Here is a 16,493-nt window from a genome sequence, read left to right as displayed (position 1 = left end):
ACAGGAGGGATTCAAGATGCTAGTTAGCGAGTTAGCACATGAACAACAGAACCTGATGTTGAAAGAACAAATGATATGCTAACAAACAATGACACAAACAATTATGACCAGTTTGTGTTAAAGAGCTCAATGCTACGAAAGTATTTCCTAATATACAGTAACAAGTTTGTTTCGATTTCACGCCCTCTTGACTTTAGCCATTTGTTTGTTTCATCACTTCCACTTCCAGAGAGAAATCAGCCGTGAAAAAAAGCCAGCAAGGACCAACTACTGCCAATGGTGCAGGACACACAGCCCGACATTGACCAACGGCTGTCCATCCGCTTAGTGTGCAAGGGCCCTCATTGTCAACCTTGAGTTTGCCAGGAAACCAGCGCAGACTCCAAGAACTTACTGCACTTGCCCAAAAAATAGCTTCCAGTATCCAGCTTCTACTTTTGTGCGGATTAAATAAAGCAGATATATTGTGATAATTAGTGAGATTTAGAGGTGCTGGTCGGTGGATTCTGTTACCTTTGGACAGAGTCAGGTTAGCTGTTTCTAGCCTGGTATTCCCAAGACCAGAGTCTGGAACCTAAGGGTTGTTATTAACGGCCATAGACCAAAATGCCTTTGGGTGCAACTGGGTCGACCTACAACCAATTTGAGCAATAAAACGTGACTGAGAGACAGACCAATGCAAACAGACAACAGCATGCAGAGATGAGCTGTGATGGTATAGCATCAATATGTCTCTGAAAGTTCCACATCAGCCGCAGCCATCTTGGTTGTTTTCCTCTCAAACACCCCCCATTAACCACATAAACAATTGTGATTGGCTCAATAAGAGCCTGGTCGACTGGAAATCTGCCTGAATAGGAGGGGGACCAGATGCATCTGCCAGGGCAAATAAAACATTGGCTCGCAGATTCGTCTGGTTCCCAAGCTGAGCTATGTCCCCCATTTGTATGAATTTATATTTACAGATCAGTTTGGGGTCTTGGGAAATACAATTATCTGCTACTTTCATGTTTTCACTGGGGAGGGGGGGGTTAAGGTCCAAACGTACAGTCTGATAAGTCTTTCTGCTGCGACATTCAGATAGCAGGGTCAGAATTTGGTGTATGCAACATGAAAGCATGGATCCATCGTGCCTTGTATCAACGGTTCAGGCTGCTGGTGGTGGTGTAATTGTAATTGTAATTGTGTTTTTAATTGAGTTAAAAAAGCACTTAATTCTCAATACATATTTCCAATCTATATTTGAGAATTTGTAATTATTTTATTTGAATATTTTATTGGGTATTTGTGAATTTTATCTCAATTAGTTGTTTTTATTTGTGGTTATTTTAATTTTCCTGTGGAAACTGCTTTTTTTTTTGCCCTTCATGGCTCCTGTACCTCCTGGGTTTCCGTAGCTCCCCTTCTCTGCCCCCCACAGTGCTGTTTCGCATTGCTGAGGGTAAGTTGTGTGTGAAAATGCTCCAACATTATTTTGTTATTTACATTATAAAACGAGCTACATAAGCCGTTACCCTCGGTGCGCGGTGTTAACTGTTTTTAATATGATGTTATCCAGCCGTTTTGAGCTGATTTGAACAGTGTTATTAGGAGTTTGGACAGTGTTTTTATGTAACTTTTTGGGCGCGATTTGCAATACAGCGTACCGCCAAAAGTCGTGTCTTCATGTAGAGCAGGAGAATTTCCACCTTATTCATTGTTAAAAACCTGTTGTTTAGGAGCTGAGGTGCAGACAGTGGAACAGAGGGCAAATTATGTGCTTTGTGTCTTCTGCAGGTATGTTTTTGTTTGATTTATGTTGTATTTTCCGTTGTTTCTGTTTAGTTCCCCCTCCATGTGTGCCTTTTTACTCTGTCCACCAGGTGTCACTGTTTGTTTCATGAATATACTGTGTTAAATGTTTTGTGGTGGTTTGTTAATATAATTCATGTTGAAATTTATGTTTTTCAGCAGTGTTTGGTATGACTTTGCAAATAATTTAATAAGCAATTTGTATGCTATATTAATTACATATTTAAATGTAATTTTATTGCATTTATACATATTGTTAAAAGACAAATGAGCCTGAGGTGCAGACAGTGGAACAGAGGGCAAATTATGTGCTTTGTGTCTTCTGCAGACCAAAATAAACGCTGAAAACCAGTCCCAGTGTCGGTCCCCATACGTGTCCTAGCTACATCTATTACATAATGGTGTGGGGGATATATTCTTGNCATCATGGATGTGCAGCCGACAAATCTGCAGCAACTGTGTGATGCTATCATGTCAATATGGACCAAAATCTCTGAGGAATGTTTCCAGCACCTTGTTGAGTCTATGACTCCAAGAATTAAAAGGGGGTCCAACCCAGTAGCAGCAAGCTGTACCTAATAAAGTGGTTTCTCACTGGATTAAACGACAGAGATGTAATGTGTTAATTAGAGTTTCTGGTAGGCGTTAGATTATGCTACTGCTCAACAAAGCCGGGCCAACTGTTTCCCAGTTCCAGTATTTATGCTAAGCGAAGTTAAGCAGTTGCTGGTAGTAGCTTCTATTCAACAAATAAGAGTGCAATCAATCATCTCATCTAACCCTCTGCCAGAAAGCGAATAAGTGCTTTTCCCAAAATGTCAAACTATTTCTTTAAACTATTTCTTTAAAACCACTGTCTGACTACTCTTTGACTCCCTGCCTTTGTGTTTTTTTCTCTTTTTCTTGCAGCCCTGCCGTCTTACCAAATGTTCTGCCAAACTGTGAAACTATCATCAGCCACAAAATTGAAAACTCCAAGACCGGAGATATTAATATTTATGGCTTAATAATAATGCTGATTGTCTTTTTTGTTGCTACATAGCCACTTGTTTTAGACTCCCTGCCTGCTGACTGTGTGAATATATGTGTGCGCGTGTTTTATGAAAAAAACAAAGTGAGTCATGGGTCCCTTGTGTGATCAGAGGCAAAAAGGCAAGACCCTCAGGTCTGCCAAGACACCACGCACACACGCGCACACGCACACACACTTGTGTACGCGCTGACTCAATCCAACTGTACCAAACCGCAGCACCCTTACAGTCTTCCAGTCTCTCACACAGTGGAACAAGCCCGTCAATGCAGATGGTGTCGTTCCATTGTGAATAACAGACTGGGCATGTAAGCTAGCTACAGACAGAAACAGCTGAGAATGTACCGGGGAGGCACTTTCCAGTCCATTGAGTGCTCTTCAACTGTCCAACTATCAATCGTCTCAAACGAAGCAAACACGAAAGTTTGATCTCCATCACTGCAGCCGTCGCATGCAATCGCACACTTTTGGTGAGCTGTTACTCCGAGTCCAGCAGGAACTGAGTGAATTGGCTCTTTTCAGCCACCATCTGTGAGTCTGCGTATGAACGTGTCTCTCTTTCTTCTTTCCCTATATTTACACACAAGCATACCTCCATAGATTTATATATGTATGTATGAGTACTACACATCAACTACAAGCCCTTTCTTGTGTCTGTGTTGCATGATTGTGCGGCTGATGAGAGACATATGTCAACACAAGTCAAGGCTTGTGCCAGTCCAAACACCAGACGAGACTAGACTGAGGTGGAGAGGGGTCTTGAGTGGACCCAGACACAAGTCTGTGTATAAGTGCTTTCAGGTTAACTCATTTGGTCTGGTACATGTGGTTTATGTAAAGGACTGTGATGCAACTGTACCAGTGGTCCTGCGTGTGCAGCTCCGTGGGTAAAGCATGGCGGCACTAATGCTGCATGAATTATAGGTTCAGCCCAGAAATACAGTGAGATAACACAGAGTGAGGTCCACAGGTGTCACTTAAATCTTGAAAGAGATTTTTTTTTATATATATATATGCCAAATATAAGTCAAACAAATTGTCTGGACAGCAGAAGCAAGGCCAGCCCTATAAATACAAAAGTCTGTCCATGAATGAGCAACTGACTGAGTGAGTGAGTGATGAAGTTACACCATTGGTCAGAGTGATGATGTAAGTGTTGGTGTTTCCCCATTAGCTGTTGCTCTTTCAAAATGAACAGGCGCTGACAGGCAGACAGAGCCATGGACACTGACAGTCCACTATTCCTCATTGTCTGCAACCAATGTGCCATAATAGCATGGTGGAATTAGCAAGCTAGATAAATAACTAGCCAGCTGCAGGCAAAATGGCAGTTTTGGACGGATGGCCAATGGCTGCACAGCCTCCACCAATCATGTGGGGACGTTCATCCCCAACCAAAGCTGAAGAGAGTAGAGGTGTGTTGAGAGAAAAAGAGTTTGATCAGTGGGTTTAGCTCCAGAGGAAGCAGCTCCCTTCTGCTGTGTGACTGTGTGTTAACACCAAATGCGGTGCGAATTTTTGTGTCACATCACTTACGCAAGTTTAAACGCTAGAATATTTTGAGTTGACACGCTTCGTACATGTGAATTACTCATGTCATACACGCATGAAATCGATGAATTGATAAATGAACTTACGCCGGTACGTCCTCAGCATCATATGTCCTCGGAGGATCTCAATGCGAATTGGTCACTGAAGTTAAAATTTTTGAAAAATCGCAATACTCGCTTCATTTGCGACACTTAATTGCGTCCATCGCACAACCTGGCAGGAATTCATGTCTTATCGTGTCTTTACATTGACTTTACATTTAATTCACTTGTGTGAATTGTTTTATTCGTTCTAACAAGTATTTAGGCTAAATGAATTTTTGGGCTGGACCGCAACAATCAGGCAAGCGCTGTAAGCAAATCTCAAGGCGAACGAAAGTCCGACTGTGACTTGGAATATGCCGGCTACTCCCTGTTTCAAATTAAAGGTCGGGGGGGAGGTCCTGCCTCAGGTGGAAGAGTTTAAGTATCTCGGGATCTTGTTCACGAGTGAGGGTAGGATGGAGCAGGAGATTGACAGGCGGATTGGGGCGGCGTCAGCAGTGATGCAGGCGCTGAACCGGTCCGTTGTGGTGAAAAGGGAGCTTAGCCAGAAAGCGAAGCTCTCGATTTACTGGTCGATCTACGTTCCAACCCTCACCTATGGTCACGAGCTCTGGGTAGTGACCGAAAGAACGAGATCGCGAGTACAAGAGGCCGAAATGAGTTTCCTCCGCAGGGTGACTGGGCTCAGCCTTAGAGATAGGGTGAGGAGCTCGGACATCCAGGGGGGACACGGAGCAGAGCCGCTGGTCCTCCACATCGAGAGGAGCCAGTTGAGGTGGTTCGGGCATCTGGTAAGGATGCCTTCCGGGCACCTCCCTTGGGAGGTGTTTCGGGCATGTCCAACCGGGAGGAGACCTCAGGGCCGCCCCAGGTTTCGGGCATGTCCAACCGGGAGGAGACCTCAGGGCCGCCCCAGGACACGCTGGAGGGACTACATTGCCCGGCTGGCCAGGGAACGCCTCGGGGTTCCCTCGGAAGAGCTGACGGAAGTGNTCCCTTGGGAGGTGTTTCGGGCATGTCCAACCGGGAGGAGACCTCAGGGCCGCCCCAGGACAGGCTGGAGGGACTACATTGCCCGGCTGGCCAGGGAACGCCTCGGGGTTCCCTCGGAAGAGCTGACGGAAGTGGCTGGGGAGAGGACTGTCTGGGCTTCTTTGCTGAGGCTGCTGCCCCCGCGACCCGGACCCGGATAAGCGGAGGACGAGTATGAGTACGAGTAAGGTTTTAAGGTCAAGGTGACCTTTTCTTTTGGTCTTTTCTCCTTCTGTAAAACCACGTAAAATGGTTTCACACGGGGTCTGAAATTAACATCCACCAACCGCTAAATGCAGGTAGAGTTTCAGTTTGACAAATAAATCTCCGAGGGCTACCAGCCACATTGGCGAGTAAATGTTTGTACCAAAATAAACATATGATAAACACTAAGGCTTCATAGTCTGAACCAAGATGGCAAACTCTTAATTGCCTCCACCAAAATGCCATAGGCCCTCTTTAAGTTTGTATTTATCATAATACATTATTACCTAATTCAAGTGGACTGAAACAGTTGTATATGTGACAAGAAAAATAAAAATGTATTATTCTGGACGGTAAAAAATGTGTTTGGCCAGTGGATTTTTTCATCTGCCAGTCCACTTGGCTGGTGAGTCAAGAAGTTAATTTCGGATACTGGTTTCAAATGTTCAATGACTTACCCAGCACTCAGGGGCGTTTACAAAAGTTCATCCAATCAAAGACTTTAGGCGACTAGCTAGCAACACCACACCTCACCCTTTTGGGGTAATAGTAGATAGCTGACAGAGCAATATGCAGATAGAGATGTGTGTTTGGATATCAGTGGGCAACACCTTTGATTTCATTTCCAAAGCAATGTGGGGGATGTGGAATAGGTTCAATTTATTTATCTCTCCCTTGTCCTGCTTCTGATCTCACAGTGAGGGAGCTGTGTGTGAAGCCAACAGTCCACTCAGCAGCGGACTCTACTGTATCCGCCGTATCAAGCTAATGTCAGCAACTCCCCGGCTTTTAGCGGTCCAATCAAAGGCAATGAATTAAATTTAAACCCCTCTTGTAACTGTACACTGCTCAAATATTTCACTGGGAATTGTGTCACAGTACAGGAGCTGAGGACGCTCTGACTTCTGTTTCACGAGGACTCTGAACAAACTAATGAAACTGTTCACTTTTATTGCAAAAAAAAAAAAAAATCACTCTACTTCCCTTTATAGTCAATGAACCATCTCCAAACCAGTTGGACCAGTGCTATTAACGCTCAGACCTTTTCTAAGAAGGGCCGGACTTTTCCTGCTGAACAGCTGTGATGTGGAAAACTAAAGCCACGGTCAGCTTGCAATATCCAAGACACACATTCCAGCTGGGGCCATGACAAGCCCACTCAGGCCAAACCCTCCCTGTGGTTCACCTCATGCCCATACCAGCTCAAATTAGCCCTTCCAGTCTAGTATTACTTCCCACTCCAGCTCCTTCTGGTCAGTCTATGGCAACCCAAAGAAAACTGTCTCCTTGAGTCTGCAAACATGGAGAAGAAAGCCCTCAGGGTTTTTGATACTTCGGGTATATTGCTCTAAATCAGAAATACTTTATAAATACTATGCAGACTGTTTATTGCTGCCATTGCCATCTGCACTGAAGCAGAATAAAGTTAGGTCTGGACATGAAATGTGGTTGCAAGATGTCTCTTATTTTGGACCATGGAAAAATAAACCTGTGAAAAGAATGTGAGGCCTTTTTGAAAAAAAGATGGTAGGTGATTTGTTGGCCCTGTGTGTGCAAGTGTGGACATTAGCATTTAGCTGAAAGCTCTGCTGTAAGTACAGCCTCAAAGAGATGCTAGCATGGCTACTATTGTTCTTTTTGTTCTATTGTCCTTCACGAACACATTCTCACTCCAACCTCGTCACACATTGACGTCTGGTCATGGACTGTCCACGTCCAGATACGACGTGAAAGGTACCCTGGGTGCTTTGGTTGTTGCCTGTTACATGCATACAGTCTCTTTCAAAATAAACACCCTGATCTGACGTTCTTTTTCCTTCAACAACAAACGCACATGGTTAGGTTTAGGCGACAAAAGCAAGTGGTTAGGTTTAGAGAAAGGAACAGGGTTTGGCTTTATAATCTTTCGGGACCCGAACGCCACTCTCTCAGGTGAAAGTCGGTGTTTGTTGGACCCATCCACCACCCCTTCCGCCCACCCCACTCGGACTTTCACTGATGTAACCTTTGTTCTTGTCCCACCGTGTTTCCAACTGATGCGGCCAGTTGTCGTTAAACTATAAAGGCAACCGGTCGCGTATAATGAGGGCGTTATAGGACACCTTTTTTCGTCGGTGTCTGGTGTCAAAAGTCATTGCCCAAGTGCCGGATTTCGACAATTTCGGATTGAGACCGGGTTGCGTTTTTATTGTAAAGCATGCGCACATGCAGCATAAACACTGTGCCTTTAAAAACGAGCCGTAAGGACTTTCATGAAATTGTGATGTCACAACTACGCTATATAAAGGTAGAAAGTGCTGTTACAGTCATTCCACAGCTGCAATGATGGTACAGAGACACCGAGAGTGAGATGTGGAAGACCTGTAACTGCTGACCAATCAGAGCTGACTGGGCTTCTTTGGAAGGTGGGCTTAAAGAGACATTTTGCAAAAACAGAGCGTTTCAGACAGGGGGTGAATAGTGGTATATTCAGGCTGACAGCATCAGGAAAATAAAGTGTTTTATTGACATACAAGCATGTAAACATGTTCTCATAGAAACCCAAAATACAAGTATGTTCCTGAAAATGATAGATATAAGATCTTTAAAAGTTATTAGCTAATGTATTTCTCAGCCTCTGTGTTTGACAAATGGTTTGTTGCCATTGTCTTAAGTCCAAATGAAACCGACCCCCACGCTGAAAAAGTGAGTTACTTCTGTATGTCAAATAGATTATCTAATCAATCATCTCGCCTTCAGCACTTTATGCAGCGCCGTATTTGGCTGACAGTTTTATCAGTCTGTTCACAGTTTAGCAAAGGTCCTGCATGCGAACAAGAGAGCAGTTTAAAGACCTTGGGGTCAGTCTGTTAACAGTTTGTTGTTTGATTTTTATACTGGGTGCTAATTATAACACATTTTATGTTTTGTTAACATTCCTGGCTTCGTTTAGAGTACTTCTACACTCCAAACACATTGGGTGGATTTTGCAGGAAGACCGCAATCAGACAGTGCTGCCAAAAAACCCTTCAGATACTTGTTGCACTCAGAGCATGATTATGTCATAAGTTGTGATAGAGATTCAGTTACCACCGTGCTCTGGACAGACACATACTGTATCATTGTGTCTGAAACTGTTGAGCAAATGGAATAATAATTATTCTGGAATTTAAATCTTTCTAATGGCTTTTCAAACCAAAACAATTTACGAGTCAGTGTTTTAGAAAAGTAAGGGACTGCAAGTACTCAGCACAAGTGTGCTCTCAATCAAAACAAAAACCACTGAGTAAATGCTTAAGTCTGCGGTGTTTCTCTGTGTGGAATTTGTTTTGGGGAACAGGGTGCAGGGAGGGTAGACGTATAACTCATCTCCTGAACGTCATGTGTCTCCCTGTACCAGCTTTAGTGCGCCCTTATCCAGAAAGTTCACCCCAAAATTAAAAACACATATTTTTCCTGTTCCCTGTAGTGTTTTTTATCAATCCAGATTGTTTTATGTGAGTTGCTGAGTGCTGGAGATATCAGCTGTAGAGATGTCTGCATTCTCTCCAGTATAATGGAAATAGATGGCTCTCAGCTTGTGGTGCTCAAAGCGCCAAAAAAAGTTACGTTCAAAAAACCTCAACAAGAATGTCTCTTGCCAGAAATCATGACCCGGTTACTCAAGATAATGCACAGACCTTGTTCTGAGCAGTTTCGTGTAGGAACTATTTTCTTTCCAACTAGCTACACCTGTTGACTGTATCAGAGGGGCACAGAAGGAAGTGTGCATCTACTCATAGACGAGAGGCTCGTCAAGACAACAACTAGTTTGCTGCCCTTATCCCAATCCCAGCCTATCCCACAGGTCGCCAGACTATCGGAGCACTGACACATAGAGACAGACAATCATTCACGCTCACATTCACACCTACGGACAATTTAGAGTCACCAATTAACCTCCATGTCTTTGGACTGTGGGAGGAAGCCGGAGTACCTGGAGAAAACCCACGCTGACACAGGGAGAACATGCAAACTCTGAACAGAAGCGCTCCTCCACCCTGGAGTTCGAACCAGGAACCCTCTTGCTGTGAGGCGACAATGCTAACCACTGCAACACCATGCTGCTAATATATAAATTCTTAGAAAGATTCTACGTGTTCAAGGCAGAGAAAATACTTTCGTGTGGAGGTTTTGCATCAACAAAGAGGAATCGATCTTGCACTTTATGTTTTATTGTCCCGCTGTAGCCTTATTTTAGGATGAAGTCCAGAGGTGGATAATGAACTATAATAATATATACACAATCAACTTACAAACAGTGATTTTAGGAGACTTAAGTTGTTGCAAATCAGAGATCATGTAATTTTGTAATACTGTTTGGCAAAGCATTCATAATAAGACAGAAAAATATGTACACAGATTAAAACTATCTTGAAACATCGAAATGAAAACAATAAACCTTGAAATCCCTAAATGGATGGGGAAAACTAACCCTTGGGGAAGGGTGAAAATAAAAAATGACAAGCCGAGTGCCATCTAGTTCCATTATATTGGAGAGAAGGCAGACATCTCTACAGACGATATCTCCAACACTCTGCAACTCACCAAAACAATCTAGACTGATAAACAGCACTCCAGGTAAGACGAAACATATGTATTTTTTGATTTAGGGGTGAACTGTCCCTTTAAAACTCCTTTTTCATTCTTTGGATTCTCACACTCCTCATGAAACTGAAAGTTAAAGCAATAAATGTCAGCGATGCAGTTACAACACGAGCAGTAGCACACCACACACACTGCATACACATTATGTAGGGTCGTGTTGCATGATTAAGTGGAAAGTATAATTTAACCAGGTGGTTTGGCGGGACTTCAGTAGTGACATTAGCCAAGGGGAGAGGAAGTTACACCGCTCTGCTAAAGAACCAAAGGTCAAAGTGCAAAAGTGTGAATGAAGCAGAGGAGGTCTACACAGACACACACACACACACATGCAGACACAAAGTGTATATTATAACAGTATATTTATGCAGACTTACACAAAGAGAGACATTAACACAGAGAGGAGACAAATGTTGACACATGCAGTGTCTGTGTATGTTTTCTGAACCGTCTGTGGGCTGAAATGGGCTGTTTGGCCTCAGCAGACCGGAGGACACACAGACAGGTTGTCTTCTGACACCATCACAACCCACCTACACCGGGAAGAGGCGGTGAGAGAAATACAGATGGAGGAAGCACGCGTATTTGAAAACCACAATGTTTCAGACTGGAAATAAGCCAGAGGGAGTAAGTGAGAGACAGAGGGAAAGTCCTAAAGATGAGATTAATGTCAGAGGCTGAAGCTGCATGGGACATAAATATCATGATGTCAGCTGGAGGGAAATTCCCCCTGGCAAAGGGAGAGGGAATTGTTTGGTTTCAGGTGACACTGCTGCGCTTCTGTTAAGCCGAGAACACACAAGAGGGTTGTTTTTTTAAACCCTAACCAACAGAGGAAACAGCACATATTAGCAATACAGTAGATCTCAGATCATATTTGTGTTTCAAAATACAGGATCCCTTCCAGATGTTTCCAAATTCTAGTCATAAAAATCAAACATGTTTCATATAAACATTTGACTCCGACTGGTCCGGTGGCAAGACATGAATCCTAAACTGCTGGTAACCGTCCCTATTTTTTTCCACCCAACACTGCAGGGACATTACATAATTACACTAAAACACATGTGTCCCTGGCTTAAAGCTACACTAATCAATATTTTTATATCAACAATAGATCAAATGAATATGTCAATGTGAAAGGGGTCACTTGTAAGGAATGAACCAACAGAGAATTATCAAACTGCGCTGTTCCCCTCAGCTTTATGGTGCATTTTAACATCTTTCAGCTCATTATTTTGGTTGTAACTTAACTGGTGTGGGTCACTCTCATCGCTGTCATCAAGCATGCTTTCTGAGGAAGCTGTTTTAAGTAACAAAGCTCTAAGAACTGACAGTTAGCTGCCTGCCCAACACAAAACAGCACATAGACAAGTTAGCAACTACCTGGTGAACATAGCGGAGCATTTAGCAGCTAAAGAGCAAGATATTTTTCTCTAGAGTTGGTTCAACCTGCTGAATCAACCAAAAATAAGCGACAAGGGCCAATCAATGCCAGTGGTGCAGGAAACACTGCAGAAACTAGGGCACTCACTGATGGCCCAACACTGACCAACATCCGACCATTGGCTTGGTGTGTTAGGACCCTTTGATATATAGACTTTATGGTGGTATACACTCACCGACCACTTTGGTAGGTACACCTTGCGAGTACCAGGTTGAACCCCTTTTGCCTTCGGAGCTGTCCTAATTCTTGGTGGCATAGATTCAACAAGGTGCTGGAAACATTCCTCACAGATTTTGGTCCATATTGAATGATAGCAACATTGGTACTAAGGGGCCCAAAGTGTGCCAAGAAAATCTCCCCCACACCATTACACTACCACCAGCCTGAACTGTTGATACAAGGCAGGATGGATCCATGACGCCAAATTCTGACCCTGCCATCTGAATGTTGCAGCAGAAATCCAGACTCATCAGACCAGGTAACATTTTCCAGTCTTCTATTGTCCAGTTTTGGTGAGCCTGTGTGAACTGTAGCCTCAGTTTCCTGTTAGCTGACAGGAGTGGCACCTGGTGTGGTCTTCTGCTGCTGTAGCCCATCTGCTTCAAGGTTGGACGTGTTGTTGGTTCAGAGATGGTCTTCTGCAGACCTTGGTTGTAACCAGTGGTTATTTGAGTTACTGTTGCCTTTCTATCATCTTGAACCAGTCTGGCCATTCTCCTCTGACCTCTGGCATCAACAAGGCATTTTCACCCAGAGAACTGCTGCTCACTGGATGTTTCCTCTTTTTGGTACCATCCTCTGTAAACCCTAGAGATGGTTGTGTGTGAAAATCCCAGTAGATCAGCAGTTTCTGGCACCAACAACCATGCCACGTTGAAAGTCACTTAAATCACCTTTCTTCCCCATTCTGATGCTCCATTTGAACTTCAGCAGGTCGTCTTGACCATGTCTACATACCTGAATGTATTGAGTTGCCACCACATGATTGGCTGATTAGCCGGTGAGTGTATGTCAAAGTTGTGTTCACAGCTTTTTCCATTGCCCCTAATTGGCCAAAAATGTTGCTCCTCATTGACATATTTGTCGATGACAGTTTGCACACTCAACCAGGTCAAGGAATCAAGCTCAACTTGAAACAGACAAAAATCTTGTTGCACCTTTGCAAACAATGTCACAGCCTCTCACCTGCAAAGCCTTGAGGCTGCACAGTCACCTGCACTGTCTGCCAGTAGAGGCTCTGCATGCTCCAATAACACTGGACTGGGCCACGGGGGATGGAAAGAGTTCAGACCTCTACAGCAAACCATCCAGAAACACAAGGGGCCACTGTGTTACAGAGAGAAAGCGAGAACATGCAGGGAGAGGCTGCAAAAACAAGCACAAGGCTTTTCTCATCTGCTACTTACAGAAAAATGTCAAAAATTCAGTCAGTCAGTCAGTCAGGGAAGTTAATCACAGTAAGAAACGGAGACAGAGAGTTGGAGGGCAACAAGGAGCAAGCTTAAAGGTGAGTCTTTTTTTCCCCAACCTCCCAGCAAGCCGACCTTACTTTGTTTCCTTTGGGCTAAACTCCCTTTATGTGTGGGAGTACATGTGTGCCCAAAGGTCTCTGGCTTGTTACCGTGTAACAGACTCTGCATCCAACAAAGAGACAGAGACAAGGAAAGAATGACACCCCAGACCATGAGAATGTAAAGAGAAGAGGAGGGAAAAAGACTAACCACAAGCCCTGAGTCCTAAAGGATGAGATGGTGACACAGACAGACATATACCGTATATGTAGGGAGAGCAAGCGAAAAAAGAACCCTCACACATCCCTGAGAGCCTAATTGAAACCAGACATTGCCGCAGAAAAAGGAGGAGAGGCGAGAGGGGAAAAAGTTAAAGAGAAAATGACACTGGTTTTTTTTTACAGAGGGTCAAAGGGTGTGAACTCACGCAAACAAACATGAGCCAAATTTGTGCCTTTGTGTGTTCCCTATACCCATGAGAAATCAGTTTTCCCCTTTTCTCTGGGGACTACACCACGAGAATAGCAACTAGAAGTCTTAAAAAAGGTCATTATCCCATGCACATCCATTTCTGAGTCCATTCTCCTGTGTGTGTGTGTGTGTGGCCTTTGTGTGTTCCCTATACCCATGAGAAATCAGTTTTCCCCTTTTCTCTTGGGACTACACCACGAGAATAGCAACTAGAAGTCTTAAAAAAGGTCATTGTCCCATGCACATCCATTTCTGAGTCCATTCTCCTGTGTGTGTGTGTGTGTGTGTGTGTGTGTGTGTGTGTGTGTGTGTTTGTAACAAGCGGCCAGCTTTCGGCTGACGTTATGCAGGCATCAGTGTGTGTGTGTGTGTGTGGGTGTGTGTGTGTGTCTCCCCCCCAAGTTTCTTGGCTGAGTCTGACCACGTTCTAAAACTGTGAATCTACGAATCACTCAGCTCTATCATAAAAGCAGGATTACCGTAGAGCCGAAATGTGTCAGGTTTATAAATTCTGGGCCAGATTTATTACATTTATTTTGACGTTACGTAATTTTCGGCAGTGTTTTCGGATTTTATTCTCCTCCAACAAAGATCTTGAGTGCCTCTCGAGCTGCTTCATCAGAATGAGGGAGTTAAAAACTGTCATGAGATGCTTAACAGAGCTCACACACACACACACAAATAAACCAGTGTCTCTCCTCTCTAACCAGCTATGTTCCTTGCTTTGTGTTGGTGCCAGACACATCTGCACCTAAACACCCAACACACACTCACACTTCAAGCACAGCTCTCCCGCTACACACCCTGTCTCCTCTTACTATAAAGTCCTCCACTTAAACTTAACTGCGGCAAGCTGAAACAGCAGAAAGTTAAGTAAAAGGGAACTCTCGCACTTTGTAATCAGAGTAAACTTGCAAGTCAAGCTTTTTCTCCCACCCACCACCCCCCACCCGTTTTTGCGGCGCAGGATTCCAGAGGGAAACCACACGTTGCTCTGCTCTACGCTGCTCTGCGCTGCATGAGACTGGAATTTTACTGAAACTTAGACAGCGGCATGTAAATCCATGCGCAGATGTACATGTAGCTGTGCTCACACGCATATACTGTAAATGCTTATATAGAAAGACACAACTTGCATGTATACATGCAAATTTTGCAGGATTGGGAAATCTCAAAACTCAACACTGAAGTCTTTTAACTTTTAACAGGATAAAGACTTGGCCGTGTATTCAATGAACATGAGTCATTAAGTGGGCATGACTATCCACACTCCTTACAGTACAAAGAGGCTCCAAGTGGGTAAATGAACCCAGTGGGGCTCAGCTCTGTATGTTGAGGGGAACTGAATCATACCTAATCATACTAGTGTGAGTGCATTGTAAGTTATGGTGCATGGGACCACCAGCCGGTTACATAACAAAAGCAGCGAGGAAGCATCTAAACTTAGCAGCTGAATGTTTGCTTTGCTGCAGAATTTATCTGCAATTTATCAGCGTCAGGGTGCAACAACCCTCCGAAAACTTGGCACAACTTCGGCAACTCCATATTGGAGTTTGTAGTAGAAAGAGAGAGCTTACGTCAGGACATTCTCAAACACTGAGCTGGAGCGAGATGCAGCTTAAATGTAATGAGTACAGTAATTCATTGCTTGGAGTTTTTCCATTCATATCTTCGCATGTTTGCAGTGTCATCATTTGTTCTGGAGACATCCAAACTGCAGATAATTCGATCAATGTCTGACACTGAAAATGTGTTCCCATGTTGCGTTTGCCACAACTTCTATGTAAATGACTTACAATGAAGCACTTAGTCATGATAGGCATGCGCTGATAGTGGAATTGTAATGTTGAGAACTTAATGAGGGACAAAGGAAAAAGAAAAAGGGGGGATGTCACACTTCTTGTAAAACCTTCAAAAAAGATTTGAAAAGAAGAAGAAATAATCCTCTCACTGGTTTCTATTACACACTGTGCAACATAATAAGCATTCCACATGAAGATTAAAGTAATATTGTGCTTTTCCAAGCCTTTCCAAGGTTTCAGATTTTGTCACCAAAAACCAAACTGTGGTGCCAAACAATACTTGGCAAAAAAAACAAAAACAGAAAAGAAGAAAAGTCCTCTTGAATATTGCATCAGGAAGGATTTGGGATTTGCTGCTGCTTTGAGAGGAGAAATCTTTTGTAGGTAGGCAGATTTGGGGCACTTTAGTACAATATGAAGGGTTCAGTCCTACCTGTGCAGGGAGAGAATCTGGCCCAGGCTTGTCCACTAGGACCTGCAGATCTCTGGTTGGTCCCGCGTCCCCGGCTCCTAATCCTGTCATGAGCGCTGTGTCGAAGCCAAGAAAATCTGCCTGGCTGCCTATAAACTTAGAGCCTGGAGTGAGGGACGAGCGACTGGCTGCTTCTCCAATCTCTTGCTCGCTCGCTCGCTCTCTCTCTCTCTCTCTCTCTCTCTCTCTCTCTCTCTCTCTCTCTCTCTCTCTCTCTCTCTCTGGCGGGCTGTGCTGAGTGATTGACTACTGCCTCATACAAGCTGCCTCTCTCTCCTTTTCTCTCAGTCCTTTGCTTTTCACCCACTCAGCTGGATTGCACTGAGAATGCGAGGAGTTTGAGAGCGAGAGTGAGTAAGGCTGATTCTCAAAGGAGCCACAAGTCTGTGTCTGGTTTAGCATTACACACACAAACACACGTGTAGGACGGCTGCAAACCCTGCACTGGTCCCCCCCTTCTGTTAAACTAATGGACTTCCTCCAGGATCTGCTGCTAACTGGCCTATTAGACTGAA

The 16,493-nt window shown here is 43.9% G+C and overlaps 1 protein-coding gene across 1 annotated transcript in view; it reads right to left on the bottom strand.

The window, feature by feature from the left end:
* Positions 1 to 16,174, bottom strand: part of lrrc17 (leucine rich repeat containing 17) — a 43,992-nt gene extending 27,818 nt beyond the window's left edge. The window contains exon 1 of the mRNA XM_050036427.1: positions 15,940 to 16,174. The gene's annotated coding sequence lies outside the window, so the exon portion shown is untranslated. The remainder of the gene's footprint in view (positions 1 to 15,939) is intronic.
* Between the last annotated feature and the right edge of the window lie 319 nt (positions 16,175 to 16,493).

Source organism: Epinephelus moara, chromosome 23 (assembly GCF_006386435.1).
Source record: "Epinephelus moara isolate mb chromosome 23, YSFRI_EMoa_1.0, whole genome shotgun sequence".
In the NCBI taxonomy this organism is placed as follows: Eukaryota; Metazoa; Chordata; class Actinopteri; order Perciformes; family Serranidae; genus Epinephelus; species Epinephelus moara.
This window is presented reverse-complemented; position numbering and strand designations above follow the sequence as displayed.